Genomic DNA, 17,038 nt, shown 5'->3' with positions numbered 1-17,038 from the left:
TCCCATGCCTCCCCCCCCCCAAAGCCCTCTCCCTCCCACAGATCTCTCGATGTCCCTGCTCTCAGATGTGTTTGTGTTCCTCCCCCTCTCACCCCATCTTGTCTACCGCTCCCCATGTTATATGTTTTATGTGTCGGTTTGTCTTTCTGTGCGATTAATGTTAGCTCTTTCACGAGCCTCGATCTTGTATACAAAAAAAAAAAAAAAACAAACAAAAAAACTATCAAGATGGCCATATTTCTTTCTGTACTACCATATAACCTTGACAATCAACATTTAGGGATAAAGCATAAATTAAGAACATGTGTCCCAATCTACAATCTATCCAAAAAATTCAACATCATGAAAAACTGAGGAAAACCATGTTATGATCAAGAAGTTGTTTTTATTAACAAGGTCAATCCTAAACTAGAACGCCACTTGGTGGAGCACATTCCTACACCAAGCTGAACAGTTTACGTTTTGTATCCCACCGATGGGCCAGATCTGTATTCAGACCTGAACCTGAATCAAATCGGCTTGTTAGATGTGCCATCATAATCAGTCCACAACTTTTTGAAATATCCTGCTATATATAATTTTTGGCCCCATCACTCAATGATTACGAATCACCTAGAAATTTAAAAATGAATGCATCCGGATCCAGATTCGAATCTCCACCAAAATTGAATCAACTCTTCTTTGTCACACACCCAATCGGTACACCAAATTTCGTTCCATCCTGAATCCATCCACAACTTTGAGATACCCTGTTTACAAACAAACAGACGAGTGAAAAATTAACCTCCATCCACCTTCGGTGGTGGGACCTGAATCACATATCAGGTGCACAACTTCAGTGCAGGTCAACTATTATGATTCAAGAACATCTTGGAAGACCGAGCGGTCTTTTGAGACTCCAAATTGACAAACTTGAGTGATGACAAAAAAAAAAAAAAAAAAAGTTTCTATTTTTCAGACCACCATTTAGCCTTGACCTTCAACCTGGAGGGATACAATATAAATTAGTGTAAATGTAAATCCGCCTTGATCTCAGATTCTCGGCTATCTAGAGAGCAATTTTGCTCTCATCGGACAAAACCTAGTCGACTTATGGTGAAAAATCCTAAAATGGTTACAATTAGATCACCACTTTAAAAGTTAGGTCAAGGTCAAAAAACATGAGGTCAAACCCACGTACCTTGTATTCACATTATTGATGCAAAATTTCATTACTGAAGTTCCAGCCGGTTGCGAGATACAGCTCGGAGGTTTGGAGGAAGAAATTTGTAAGCTGTGAAGCTACTTCTCTATTTGGCTATGTCCTTCCTTTCATTCGACAGAAATGCCGAAGAAAAACATTGCCAACCCACCGGGTTTAATTCTACGAGGTTGTAAAGGGCAATTATAATGGGTTTCGTTTGTTTCTAGGCTTTGTCAATTTCATATCAAAAACGCCAAACTGAACCGCTTCCTTTGGACACGGGTGCGTTTCTTTTTCTAAATGGTGGTTTTAGTACTCCTAGATGTCTAAGAAAGTCTGTAGTACTATTACAAATGGGGTGAGGGGGAAGTGGTGGCATTAATTGTAGAAACAAACTACAACAGCAATTAGCGTTCCCCTATGCTTAATTAATTGTAGATCAATTAATAAACACAATTTTATTAAAACAGCAGACATTTGATCTAAAAACTAAATTCAGGCATGACAAGTTGAGTAGATTGGTGACGTGTGTAGAGTTGGATATGAACTCAGACCTAAAAAGCAAATCTCCAGACAAAAATAATAATAATAATAATAAAATAAACAAACCCCACATTCTTGTCTGATCATCACCCTAAAGCGCTGCAAAATAAGTATTGCCAGATGCCGATCCTAAATGTGGTCAAAATGTAGGCCAAGATGGATCTCGAGAGCAGTGCCACCATGGGCAGGAGGGAACAGGGGCAAGACTGGTGAGGTGGACGGGGAGGAGGGTGAGGTGGACGGGGGGGAGAAGTGAGGTGACGGGGCGACGGGAAGGAGGGGTGAGGTGGACGGGGGGAGACGGATGAGGTGGACGGGGGGAGACGGACGAGGTGGACGGGGGGAGACGGACGAGGTGGACGGGGGGAGACGGACGAGGTGGACGGGGGGAGACGGACGAGGTGGACGGGGGGAGACGGACGAGGTGGACGGGGGGAGACGGACGAGGTGGACGGGGGGAGACGGACGAGGTGGACGGGGGGAGACGGACGAGGTGGACGGGGGGAGGTGGACGGGGGGAGACGGACGAGGTGGACGGGGGGAGACGGACGAGGTGGACGGGGGGAGACGGACGAGGTGGACGGGGGGAGACGGACGAGGTGGACGGGGGGAGACGGACGAGGTGGACGGGGGGAGACGGACGAGGTGGACGGGGGGAGACGGACGAGGTGGACGGGGGGAGACGGACGAGGTGGACGGGGGGAGACGGACGAGGTGGACGGGGGGAGACGGACGAGGTGGACGGGGGGAGACGGACGAGGTGGACGGGGGGAGACGGACGAGGTGGACGGGGGGAGACGGACGAGGTGGACGGGGGGAGAGGGGCGAGGTGGACGGGGGAGAGGGGCGAGGTGGACGGGGGAGAGGGGCGAGGTGGACGGGGGAGAGGGGCGAGGTGGACGGGGGAGAGGGGCGAGGTGGACGGGGGAGAGGGGCGAGGTGGACGGGGGAGAGGGGCGAGGTGGACGGGGGAGAGGGGCGAGGTGGACGGGGGAGAGGGGCGAGGTGGACGGGGGAGAGAGGGGCGAGGTGGACGGGGGAGAGGGGGCGAGGTGGAGGGAGAGGGGCGAGGTGGACGGGGAGAGGGGCGAGGTGGACGGGGGAGGGCGAGGTGGACGGGGGAGAGGGGCGAGGTGGACGGGGGAGAGGGGCGAGGTGGACGGGGGAGAGGGGCGAGGTGGACGGGGGAGAGGGGCGAGGTGGACGGGGGAGAGGGGCGAGGTGGACGGGGGAGAGTGGGGCGAGGTGGACGGGGGGGAGGAGCGAGGTGGACGGGGGTAGGGGCGAGGTGGACGGGGGAGGGGCGAGGTGGACGGGGGGAGACGGGCGAGGTGGACGCGGGACGCACGGGCGACGGGGACGTGGACGCTACGGGCGACGGGGACGCGGGACGCACGGGCGACGCGGGACGCGCGGGACGCACGGGACGCGGGACGCACGGGGACGCGGGACGACGGGACGCACGGGCGATCGGGACGCACAGGGACGCGGGACGCTACGGGCGACGGGGACGCACGGGAACGCGGGACGCACGGGCGACGGGACGCGGGACGCACGGGACGGGCGACGGGGACGCACGGGCGACGGGGACGCTACGGGCGACGGGGACGCACGGGGACGCGGGACGCACGGGCGACGGGGACGCGGGACGCACGGGCGACGGGGACGCGGGACGCACGGGCGACGGGGGACGCGGGACGCACGGGCGACGGGGACGGGGACGCGGGACGCACGACGCAACGGGCGACGGGGACGCGGGACGCACGGGCGACGGGGACGCGGGACGCACGGGGACGCGGGACGCACGGGCGACGGGGACGCGGACGCACGGGCGACGGGGACGCGGGACGCACAAGGGACGCGGGACGCACAGGGACGCGGGAGCACGGGCGACGGGGACGCGGACGACTACGGGCGACGGGACGCGGGACGCACGGGCGACGGGGACGCACGGGCGACGGGGGACGGGGGACGCACGGGCAACGGGGACGCGGGACGCACGGGGACGCCTACGGGCGACGTGGGACGCGGGACGCACGGGCGACGGGGACGCGGGACGCACGGGGACGCGGGACGCACGACGCTACGGGCGACGGGTACGCGGGACGCGACGGGCGACGGGGACGCGGGACGCTGACGGGCGACGGGGACGCGGGGACGCACGGGCGTCGGGGATGCGGGACGCACGGCGACGGGGACGCGGGACGCCCGACGGCGACGGGGACGCACGGACGACGGGGACGCGGGACGCACGGCGACGGGGACGCGGGACGCACGGGCGACGGGGACGCGGGACGCACGGGCGACGGGGACGCGGGCCGCACAGGGACGCGGGACGCACAGGGACGCGGGACGCACGGGCGACGGGGACGCGGGACGCTACGGGCGACGGGGACGCACGGGCGACGGGGACGCACGGCGCGACGGGGACGCCGGGACGCACGGGCGACGGGACGCGGGACGCACGGGCGACGGGGACGCGGACGCACGGGCGACGGGGACGCACGGCGACGGGGACGCAACGGGCGACGGGACGCGGGACGCCGGACGCGGGACGCACGGGCGACGGGTACGCGGGACGCACGGGGCGACGGGGACGCGGGACGCAACGGGCGACGGGGACGCGGGACGCACGGGCGTCGGGGACGCGGGACGCACGGGCGACGGGGACGCGGGACGCACGGGCGACGGGGACGCACGGACGACGGGGACGCGGGACGCACAGGGCGACGGGACGCGGGACGCACGGGCGACGGGACGCGGGACGCACGGGCGACGGGGACGCGGGACGCACGGGCGACGGGGACGCGGGACGCACGGGCGACGGGACGCGGGACGCACGGGCGACGGGGAACTGCGGGACGCACGGGCGACGGGGACGCGGGACGCACGGGCGACGGGGACGCGGGACGCACAGGGACGCGACACGCACAGGGACGCGGGACGCACGGGCGACGGGGACGCACGGGCGACGGGGACGCACGGGCGACGGGGGACGCACGGGCGACGGGGACGCGGGACGCACGGGCGACGGGACGCACGGGCGACGGGGACGCGGGACGCACGGGCGACGGGGACGCGGGACGCACGGGGACGCGGGACGCACGACGCACGGGCGACGGGTACGCGGGACGCACGGGCGACGGGACGCGGGACGCACGGGCGACGGGGACGCGGGACGCACGGCGACGGGGACGCGGGACGCACGGGCGACGGGGACGCGGACGCACGGGCGACGGGGACGCACGGACGACGGGGACGCGGGACGCACGGGCGACGGGGACGCGGGACGCACGGGCGACGGGACGCGGGACGCACGGCGACGGGGACGCGGGACGCACGGGCGACGAGATGCAGAGGTGGATGAAATTGATGAGATGGAGTCATGAAAGAAAGTGGAGAGGAGAGGGATTTGGAGGGGTGCTCCCTATCGCTGCCTGCCAGTCACCTGATAGCGAACGAGATTTCCACCACACACCACAATAGTATCAACAGCCACACAGCGCACGCACTTCTCTGATTGCAACCCCGCGCGCTCCACTCATCACACCTAACTCAATGGCAACACTATGTAGCTGCTCCGAAAGCAAAGCACCGCATGAAACGATCGATCAAAAGACGCCGACAACGATGAAACGTTTCATTCACCTGTTTTTGAATAAAACAAAATATAAAAACCCAAATTTCATGAATCCTCCACTCACTTCGCAACTAAGACGTTCTATGGTGCTCGTTTTCTTCCCTTCGGTCGATCTTTCGTTCGTTCCTCTATTCTCCCCTCTCGTGTCGGCTTTGCCGCCCCGACCGGCGTTACAAAACGTACGCAAGTTACCGGGGAGGACCGTAACCGTAAATGGCGATGGCGCGGACGTAAAACGCAAAGGCGTGGCCTGATCACTACATTATGATTATTCAAGATCACGTGTCTTCTACGTTTGATCTTTTGTGAGTTTTCTTGAGTCTCATTGAAGACCTTTAATACGTTCCTTATTGATTTTTCTTCCAAAGACCACAATTCAGTGTAAAATCGATATTTTAAAGCAAAGTAGTTCTTTGGATACACCGCCTTTTATAGTATGTCTACTACACCGCTACATATTTTCTTCATCTATAGTTCTATACTACACACTCAGTATTTTTATACACATATCATGATACTCAGGATTATAATAATAATAATAGTATCTACCAGCCACCCACAGAAATTCCGCATAATGTAAAATATAACTTCAATAACGTAATGTCGTCAATATTAAGCAAAGAACAGGATGCACCCAGGCCGTTGCTTGCAGAGTGCAAGCATGCCCCTCCAGTATGTACAGTACAGGCTGTACAGTACAGTACAGTACTGTACAGTGTACATATATCGGGTGCAACCCACGTGCAGACAATACATTTAAGGTTTATATATTTGATGAAATGGATTGTGAAAGTTTATATTCAAGAGCACTAGGTTACAATGATATGTCAGCCAAAAGACAAACTAAAAATGTATATTCATAATTTATTTTTATTCAAACATTAACCAAAAATATGGCAAGTCATGTGACCTAAAATGCAAAAATATAATTAAATATGGAATATTTCAAGTATGCTATGTCGCTACTTATATTAATCAAGAAATTTCTAATTACTAAAATTACTTAGTAATTAGCAATATTTAAAACGTGTCAATACTTATGCTGTTCTGCACTATCATAGATCAGACAGACAAAGGAATCATTGTAATTTCTTCCTCTTTAATGCATGAAGTCCAGCGTCTGTTTAAAAAACCCACTGTGGTTGCAATCTGTAAGCAGCTAAATCTATAATAATAATAAATGGAAGTGTGTGTGTGTGTGTATGTGTGTGTGTGTGTGTGTGTGTGTGTGTGTGTGTGTGTGTGTGTGTGTGTGTGTGTGTGTGTGTGTGTGTGTGTGTGTGTGTGTGTGTGTGTGCATCTCCTCAATAACTCCAAAACCATGAAACCTAGCAGCCCCAAACTTTGCATGCATACTTCTCGACCTCCACGGGATTGCATGAATAAAAACTGTGTGTTTGGGTGTGTTTTTGAAGATAATTTACGCTAACAGGCTTACCTTTGGTCAGCCTGCGTTCAGGTCTCTCAGCCTGGGGTCTTAATTCCGCCATTTTGTCCGCTCAACTCGAGTATGCCTTGCCACAGAACAGGTCGAATTCTGTACAATAAAGCTTCATATCTACGAATGGTAATATTCTTCTACATCCAGAGAAACAGCGTAAACATTGGCAACATACACTGCCCATATCTTCTTCAAACTCAAGAGAAGCTATTTATACAAACTCGGAAAACATTACGGAGAAACTTTGCTTCTTCCTCTTCTTATTCAAGCTCCTCCCCCCATCCCCCACGTGCCTGTGTTGGTGCGATGTGCGGTGCCTCGCCTGCTAGAAATGTTGTGCTATTTTATTTCCCCCTATTTGTGCCATTTGCTTTCATTATATGACTCCACACTTCCACATAAATACAAACATAAACATAGGGGCAATACCCCTGGCACTCACCTAGTAGAATAAACATTATACTGCACTGACTAAAGGTATTTTAAACCAATTTCAATGGTTGCAAGAAGACAGGGCAGCATGTAGAATCATACTAACATTATCATTAGACCTGAATAAAAAATACCTCCTCAGACCCCAATTTTTCTAATGCCTTGAACAAACATTGGTACATCACGGGTGATGAATGAAGGTTGTGGTGAAGTTTCATAGAAATTGCATGTGTAGTTTCTGAGAAAAAAGCAAATTCCTATTTTTTTTTGGGGGGGGGGGGGGATGAAACCTGGATCCACTTTGACCCCCAGTAAACCCCCTTAGACCCCGATTTTTTTAATGCCGTTAACAAACTTTAGTCACAACACAACAAATATCATTTGTGCCAAGTTTGGTCACAATCCTTTCAGCGGTTTCGGAGAAGAAGTTGCTAGTGTTGACTGGCGAACGGAATGACGACGCAGCATCGCATAAGCTCCCGTGAACTTCGTTCCTGGTGAGTTAAAAATTAACGTTTATCGACCTTGTGTTGGAGTTCTGCCATGTTGGTTTGAAATTTGAAAAAGGATCAACTGATATTTTGTGCTCTGTGTGAGGTGATATATTTTTGAATTGAATTGCAACAATTCCCACTTGAATTCCTCTTTGAAAGATCTCTGTTTGAAGGTATACTTTTGGCATTGTAGTTTGGATGTATTTTATTCATGTATGCATAGAGTACCACAACAAATTAACCAGCAGGATTGCCGTGAAGGCTTCCGCAGCTGAGCCTGGGTACTCTGTGTGGAAATCTCCGAGTTATAATGTCCGAGTTATGAAGGCAAAATAATTGGAAGGATTGGAATGATTAAAGCAATGATGGGATGAGTGAATTCCAAGCACTCATCATCAAATTCCTGATCTTCATAAGTATGAATTGCTAATCGCTTGCCAAGCCAGCCACTCCTTATCAACCTTTTCATTGGAGCGCTTGCTTGATTCTTAAGCTACTTGGCGAGTGCTCTACAATCTATTTGGTAACTATCAGGGTTACTGAGAAGGGCGGAGAGAACTGAGAAAGGGGAGGGGGCAAGAGAACTGGCAAGGCGGGGGACAGAGGGATTTATTTCAAATGGTGAGTTGAGGTGATGCTACTTTTGGTTGATTTCAGAAATGTGTTTGGGTGATGCCAGTTTGGGTTTGTATAAAATGGTGAGTTGAGGCAATGCCGGTGGGTAGAGGGGTCTTAAAGGGTCTTCCAGATCAAAAGGGTGTTTGGGGTCTAAAGGGGCTTCAAGGATATAAAGGGTTTTGGGGTCTAAAGGGTCTTCAAAGTCTTAAGGGTCCGAGTGGTCTTTACGGTCAAAAAGGTATTTGGGGTATTCAGGGTTTTAAAGGGTCTTAAGGGTGTTCAGGGTCTTCAAGGATCTTAATGTTGTTATGGGTCTTTGGAGTCTTCGGCGTCTTAAGTGGTGTAACTCCCAAGCATGTAATCTAATCTCTCAAGAATGTAAAAATCATGTAGAAAGGGTGTTAGGGGTCTTTGGGGTATTTTTGAAGGCTGAAGTGGCACATGAAAATACCCTTAGGACAATCCCCAGTTCGGACTTGGTCTGTGTGCCATATTTGGTGGCACTCCACTCCTCCCTCCTCCTTCCAAGGACCCACTCCTCCCTCCCTCCAGGGAACCCACTCCTCCCTCCAGGTCTTTAAAACAGCTGTTTACCACCATCTCTTATCTTCCCCCATCCAAAACCTTGATCTTTTGTACCCCCGCTAATTCACCCCAGATACACCTTTTCGAAATTCCAACTTCTTTCCTGGAAGTCCTTGCAGTGTCCATATGTTTTATACCTCTCCCACCTCCCCCCAAGCCCTCTCCCTCCCACAGATCTCTCGATGTCCCTGCTCTCAAATGTTGTGTTTGTGTCCTTCCCCCTCTCTCCCCATCTTGTCTACCGCTCCCCTTATAGCCTGGTGTTGGCTTAGCAGTTAAGGTGCCGACTTGGGATCCTAGGATCCTGGGTTTGAATCCCGGTCGATCGCTGAATTAACGCCAGGGGGGTTGACTCAGCCTGTCATCCCTCCGAGGTCGGCAAATTGAGTACCAGTTCACTGGTAATTCCCTATGTGTCGCAAGAGGTGACTAACAGGGTTGGCGGCAGGAAGGGCATCCGGCCATAAAACATTGCTTCAAAAAGGGGACCACGGTGCCCGAAAAAGGCCAACCCCTGCTCTGCGGGGAAAAATGGCCTCTAAAGGTGGTTCCTTCCACCTCCCCCCAAGCCCTCTCCCTCCCACAGATCTCTCGATGTCCCTGCTCTCAAATGTTGTGTTTGTGTCCTTCCCCCTCTCTCCCCATCTTGTCTACCACTCCCCTTATTTTGTTTTATGTTCCGTTTTGTGTCGGTTGACTTTTTGTGTGATTAATGTTAGCTCTTTCACGAGCCTCTATCTTGTATACAAAAAAAAAAAAAAAAAACTTTCTTTATTAGACTAATGGGTCATTCATGGGAAACGCACGGGCATAGACGTGAATAACATTTGGGCATCTTGAGTTTGATGCTGCACGAAGAGTTTTACAAAATGGGTAAACACCTCGCTCCCCTCACCCTCCCCCCTCCTCACTCCTCTCCAACTCCCCTCACCCTCCCTCCTCAAGACCACTCTCTCACTCTCTCACTCTCATACAGGAAGTGCAGAACTGGATGGCGATTTTGATGGTTGGTGACAAGGCGATTCACAAAAGGGTTGATATCCACACTACAGAGATACTACAGTCATCCTGTATCGTCTGACCTTTCCCTCCATCCTGTTTGTGGCAGGCTACATCATATATCGGATGTATACTGGTTAGCCATCATTTTTCATTTGATTTCCCTTGCCCTTGGCAAAACTCGTCGTTAATAAAGCATTCCTCTGGCTGATGAATGTTGTGCCTCGTTGACTATGCAAACTGGTGTCAGAAGTGGGATAAGCAGATCATAACGAAGAGACAAAACGATGACTAACTCAATATAGGGCTGCATAACAGAGAAGCACTGCAATCGCCATTGTGGAAACAAATTTACCTGACACATTATTGTTACTGGGTGTACTCCAGATGGATGTGACTCGTTCGTTCATTCGTATACAGCATAAGGCTGTGTTGTAGCATCGTTGACCGATGGTATGTTTGTTCCAATGATGCAAGGCCCTCTGCTGGTTAGGCAGGAATTTGGCCATGCTGCGAACGATAGCTCACCGACTCTTCGTGAAAGACACCATGGGATCTTTAACGTCCACCAACTAACGCCGGCCGACACGGGACGCCTGTTTAACGTCCATCTGAGGGACGGCACACGCATTGGTGAATCACCATGACAGTTTATAGCTGGGTGTATCAGAGAAATTATATTGAGTACGGCAGTGTATTGTCATTTGACATTACTTACCTCTGATTTTTTGTTGTTGTTGTTGTTGTTGTTGTTGTTGTTGTTGTTGTTGTAAACAGTTGTATTTCAGTTATATCTCGTAGAAGGAAGAATGTTAAGTATGATGAGGAGATGCAGGAAATGAAGAGACAACTGGAGGAAGTTACTTTGGAAAGAGACCAGGAGCATTCTGTCTTTCAGGCCTTACGGGAGTCCATAATTACTGAAAAACCCAAAACGCCAGGAGTTTAGCTGTTGTTCAAGAATGGAGGTTGCAACGGAATAATGGGCAGTAGATGAGACTGGATTGATGTTTCGCATTGATTGATGGATGTTTCATGGAGAAAGGCCTCAGGAGCATCAACGCTTTGGACTATTTAGCATTCTATTTGGAAGGGCCAGCCAAAACTGAAATACAGTGTCTGGATTGCGTGGCTGATGGAGATGTTTTTGGGTCTTTGCACAGGGGGTTTGGGGAGCGTCTTTCAGCCACAGTTGTTGAGAAATTTACACAAGAGACAGCAACAGGAAGGTGAATCATTTGCGGATTTCTCCAATGCACTTGTGGGTATCTTGGACTGCCTCACTCACATTGCATGCCCCAGAGGGAGTAGTAGAGATCAGGCAACGATGCAGAAGGGAGCATTTCATCGAGAGTTCTGCTGATGTCAGACTGTGGTGGAAGCTGAAGAAGCAGATGAAAGCAGACTCCTCAACACAACCACATCCCTGGAATAATTTGCCATCAATTATTGGCCAAAATAGGAACGGAACTCAGCAAGCCAAAGAAGGTTGCAAGGAACCTCTGCTCAATATCGGCTCCTGAAGATGGTCCAGTGGTGAATGTCATCCTAGATCCCAAGAAAGGGACTTCTCTCCTTGAAAACCTTTTGATGCAGCAGAAGGAGTGAATTGAAACACTCTCTCAACAACAAGCAGCATTAGCTCATCAAATAAAAGATCACACAAACACACCTATACACACACACACACACACACACACACACACACACACACACACACACACACACACACACACACACGCACACACATATATACATACATACATACACACACACATATATACATGCATGCACGCACACACACACACACATACATGCACACATACATACACACACATACATGCACACACACACATACACACACACATACATATACACACACACATACACACACACATACATATACACACACACACACACACACATATATACATACATACATACACACACACATATATATTGTTGCGAATATGGAATTTGACCTCCATATCCGCTTGTAAATATTCCCCTATCTTCTCCGATACTCCCCAACTCTCCCCTTACCCCATTCCCTAGTCCCATTGTCTGTAAACAACACCCATTAGAGCCGATCTTCCCCTTCATTCCCCCATTAAATGTCGTGCCCAGGTCCCCCGCACCACACGTAGACAATTATAGGACATCTTGCTAGTTATTCTTAATCTATGTCAGTTAAGGACTTGTTTCCATTAATTATGACTCTTCGTTGCACCAGAATGTGATGATATGGCACCAGTAGGAGTTTAGGACCTTCCCATACCTCCCCGCATCTCTTCCCATCATCTCAAGCTCCAACAACAACCACAACAACAGCGGCTTTGCGTCCTCACTCCGGCTCGGTTGGCCGCCATTGAACATGTGCTCGACGGGGTTACCCAGAAGGGGGCTCCCTGTCGGCCCCTCGTCAAGGGCGGAGCCGGTAACCCCCGCACCCAATGAGAAGCCATGGGCCGATGCCATATGGGGCGGAGCTAACGAGCGAGGGCGTGACTCCCCGCCGGATATACGCGGCCCCGCGCCGGATGTGACGTGAGATGCGCCCCGAGCTTGGAAGGAAAAGACGCCACCCTCCCGAGCGCTGAGCGACCTCCCCAGCTTGAGACCAAAGTCGCGACCCACAAGCGCTGTGATACCTTCACGCATCTCTGGACACCACCGTACGTGATTCTGTCCCTGAGCCAGGTGCACCTGAGCCATCGCGACCTGCCTCCCCTTTTCATCACCCCCCGTGTGAGTCAGCAACTTTTGTCCCGTGTGTCTGTCGTCTGTCCGGGGATAATATAAGAGTGTGTCTAAGTGCCTGTCTTCCTGTAATATACCTCTAGCCCCTGTAATCTAACCTTTTTCCGTACGAATATACTTGAGAATCGAAACCCTGGTGTCGTATTGTGTCATTATAACCCAGCCGGGTGTCTTCTCTTTCCTATTGAGCCAGCGTAGCGCGATTAGTCAACATTCGGGCACAATCGGGTAACTTGTACGGATACGGCGGCCATCCCGCTCGGCCCACCATACCATCAAAGTCGTATCTGTAACAATTGGTGTCAGGAGTGGGATTCGAGGCCCGACCAAATTTTGAAAAAAAAAAAAACGAATAGAGGAAAAAAAAAATTTGGTCAAAATTTGGAGCGGCCGAAATTTGTTTTGTTTTACGAAACTCGAATTTTGCAAGTCGCGCTATGGCGGATCAAGACGGCTGGGGTCCGGTAGGGGAGAGTGAGGTAGGGTCGATCCAGGACCAAAATGAGGGACAAGAGGAGAGCGAAGCAGTGAGGGCGGCAGGTTCGCAAAATAGCGCCGTCACGCACGAAGTAGCGGGCGCGCAAAAAGGCGCCTCGCACGAGCGTGCGGTAGCCGAGCCGGCTGTATCAGCGGGCTTTAACATGCAGCCGATTGACATGCAGGCCCTCATTGCGCAGCTACAGGCAGCTGTACAGATGAGTATGGGAAGCCAGATTGAGCGATTGGGTGAGCAAATGAGGGTTGATAGTGGGCGATTAGAGGGCCAAATGAGGGGTACCGGTGAGAAGTTAGACAATAATTTTGAGGAGTTAGACAAGAAAATTGGGAAGTTAGACAATAATTTTGAGGAGTTAGACAAGAAAATTGGGAAGTTAGACAATAATTTTGAGGGGTTAGACAACGGGATGAAAGAGGTGAAACATGGGTTAACGGGGGTAGAAAATAGAATGGCTGCCCAGGAGAATCAGATAGAGGGAGTGAAAAAAGGGTTAGAGGGGTTAGAAAACAGTATGGAAGGCAAATTGAGGGACATGAGGGACCAAGCGGAAAGGGAAGTTAAACAAATGGAGCAGCAGATAGAGGGGGTCAGAATGGGGGTAGAAACCAAACTGGATGCTCACAGGGAGGAAATGGAGCAGATGAGGGTGGCATCTGGGCAGGAGATGCAAGTGATGGGAGAGGAGATCAGAAGAGGAGTGAGTGAGGAGGTCGGAGGAGTGCGCGAGGAGGTGAGGCACTGTAAGGAGCGCATGGAGAAAGAGGTGAGAAAGGGGACTGTAAAATTGCAAGGTGGTATAGAGGAGTTGACGCTGGGAGTAGAACAACTGACAGTGGGACAAAAGGAGCTGGGGGACCAGGTAAAGAAGAACACAGCGGTAATAGAGGGTTTAAAATCGACACAGAAGGAGATGAAAAAGGACGTAGGGGTAATTAAAAAAGAGTGCCAGACGGTACATGAGGACCTGACGAGGAAAATGGACAAGGTGGTAGAGGTAATGGAGGTTAAAGAGCGGGAGGTGCGGGAGCACATAGAAAAAAATAAAGTGGAGTTAGAGGAAGAACTTAAAGGGGCGCACGAAGAGATGAAGGAGATGAAGCAAAATAAGAAGTAAAAGAATTGGTCCAAAGTCTGTGTTCGGATCGTGATGATGTGCTCATTAACCGGATGAGGGATTCGCAGGTGATGGAGGAGAAGCGAAGAGAAAGAGGACCCGGTGTAAGTGGTGACCAATATGGTCGTGCGTATGATGCGCCAGGTGATTTAATAAGCTTGGGGGTCGAGATAGACCCGGATGTTCGTGAGAGGCCAAGAGTGAGGTGTATGGCTGGTCCGGAGGGTATGGAACGAGAGGTGCGAGGTGTGGGTGAGCAAGGTTGTGGTGGTATGGAATGGGTAGCGGGTTGCGGAGGTGTGACCCATGCATCGACACCAACAGGGGTAGTTGTTGGAGGGACCGGGGAGGCACGAGAGCCCCTTGGGGGTAGTGTACTGTGGGGGCCCGGCCGGTTCGGCCCCGCGCTGACCCCGCAAGGGGCGACGCACGGGGTCCGGCCGGCGGGCAACGACTCGCATACGAGGTGGTCCCACAAGGTCCCACTCGCGCCGTATGACGGCAAGAGTGATCTACGCGCGTACCTGGCGCAGTTCGACTGTGTGTGTAAGGGTAACGGTTGGGGTGAGGACGAAGGTGGAGTACACCTGGTGGCCGCATTGCGCGGCGCGGCGGCGGAGGTGCTGACGGCATTACCAGCGGGTGCTCTCACCCTGCCAGCCCTCCGCGACGCCCTAATTAATCGATTTGGAATAGAACAGCAGAGCGAGCTTGTTAAAGCTCAGCTCGCGCTGCGAAAGCGCAAGCCCCAGGAAGCCATCGGGGAACTTGCCCACGACATTCGCCGCGCAGTGGGGATCGCACATGCTAGCATGGCAGCGGATTCCCGGGAAAGCCTGGCGCTGGACCATTTTATCCAGGCCCTCCCGGATATTGAGCTCCGGCAACAGCTCGCCATGTGGCGCCCGCAGACTCTGAGCCAGGCGGCTGACGCTGCGGCCCGTTGGGAAGCAGCGAGGCCCCTGGCCCGGGGGGGCGAGCGTCTCGCAATGGCGGTCCGCCAGATGGGACCCCCGATGGAGGGCGGACCCCTTAGGGGGCCCGCCCCCGACGTGGGTCCTGACCTGGCGGGCATGGTCCGGAGGCTGGTGGACCAGCGCCTGGCAGGACCTGGACCATGGCAGGCGGCCCCGGAGGTGGCCCGCGGTGGACCACGAGCGGGTAATCCAATTCGGACCTACAGGGGGGGGAATTTGGAATTCCGGAGGCAAGCACCTTATCAGGTGAGGTGCTATACCTGCAACCGCCTGGGTCACCTGGCGCGGCACTGTCGAAACGCGCGCCGGGATGATCCCCGGCAGTTGAGGTCCTCAACTCCGCCCAGGGGGGAGCGGGTTAGCCGACCCCAGACACCCCCCCGCCAGACCCCGGGAAACTAGAAGGTGTCGGGCACGTAGGGCGGTGTTCGGCAGCAGAGGATGGAGGAGAGCCCTCATTGACGCGACAGGTCATTTATTGTGGCCAAATTGGAACCGGTAGCCTGACAATTAGATGCAAAATTGCCGGCGTGGGGGTAGACGCCGTCGTGGACACAGGAGCTAGCGCCACGATCATCAGCCCTGTGGTCCTTGATTCGAGCGCAGGTGGCTGGGATAAGATCCAGCGCCTGCAAAATTATAGTTTGCAGCTTGCTACCGGGGTAACGGCCCCGATCATAGGGCGTGGTTCTGTGACCCTCAAGTTAGGGTCGGTAAGGAGGGAGATAGATGTTTGGGTGGCGGAGGTGTGCGACCCATGTTTAATAGGGTTGGACCTGTTGACTGCCAGCGGTTGTAAAATCGACTTGTGCCGGGGGATCCTGCAGGTGGGAGTAGAAGAGCTGCCGTTAGGGGGAGTGAGCACGGCCGAGAGAGCGGAGCTGGAGGCTTCCGAGGCCGTGACCATCCCCCCCAGGGCCGAGGCGATAGTGCCGGCCCGGTGGGCAGCTCGCCCAACATGGCAGGAGTCCTGCGGCCTGGTCGAACCGGTGGCAGCGCAGTCCATACCGGGTTTAATCGTGGGCCGCACCCTTGTAAAAACGGACGGACCGGTAGTGGCCGTCCGAGTAGTAAATGTGAGTACAGAACCACGCACTATAGTAAGGGGCACGAGGGTAGCTGGCTGCACCCCAGTTGAGGAAGTCGCGACAGTGAGGGGCGAGAACGTCCAGCCGAGCCGACCCCGGGGGGAGCCTTCAATAACAAGTAGGAATTGGCCCGATCCCATTTGCGAGATGGTAAATCGTAGTAGCGTAGAGTTGGGAGGTACCCAGAGGGAGGCCTTACACAAACTGGTTGGGTCCCATTTGGACCTCTTCTCCCTGTCCACCGAGGATATTGGACGTACGGGCCTGGTGAAACATCAGATCCACACCGGTGAGGCCCGGCCTATTCGTCAGGCCGCCCGACGGCTCCCTTGGAGCAAGAGGGCGGAAGCTGACGAGCAGGTTGCAAAAATGCTCGACGCAGGTGTGATCGAGCCCTCGGGAAGTCCTTGGATGTCACCTGTTGTGCTGGTCAAAAAGAAGGATGGGACCACGCGGTTCTGCGTGGACTATCGCCAGCTAAACAACGTGACACTCAAGGACTCATATCCCCTGCCAAGGATTGATGACACCCTCGATGCCGTTGCGGGCTCAAATTGGTTCACAACTTTGGACCTCAAGAGTGGGTATTGGCAGGTGGAGATGGATAGGGCAGGGAAGGAGAAAACGGCATTTTCCACAGGTAAGGGACTGTATCAGTTTACTGT

The 17,038-nt window shown here is 53.3% G+C and overlaps 1 protein-coding gene across 1 annotated transcript in view; it reads right to left on the bottom strand.

Annotated features, from left to right (window-relative positions):
• The window catches only part of CDC42SE2 (CDC42 small effector 2), a 64,865-nt gene extending 59,267 nt beyond the window's left edge, over nt 1–5,598 (bottom strand). Inside the window, exon 1 of the mRNA XM_068122158.2 lies at nt 5,431–5,598. The gene's annotated coding sequence lies outside the window, so the exon portion shown is untranslated. The remainder of the gene's footprint in view (nt 1–5,430) is intronic.
• Nucleotides 5,599–17,038: the final 11,440 nt, after the last annotated feature.

Source organism: Myxine glutinosa, chromosome 7 (assembly GCF_964187855.1).
Source record: "Myxine glutinosa chromosome 7, kmMyxGlut1.1, whole genome shotgun sequence".
In the NCBI taxonomy this organism is placed as follows: domain Eukaryota; kingdom Metazoa; phylum Chordata; class Myxini; order Myxiniformes; family Myxinidae; genus Myxine; species Myxine glutinosa.
This window is presented reverse-complemented; position numbering and strand designations above follow the sequence as displayed.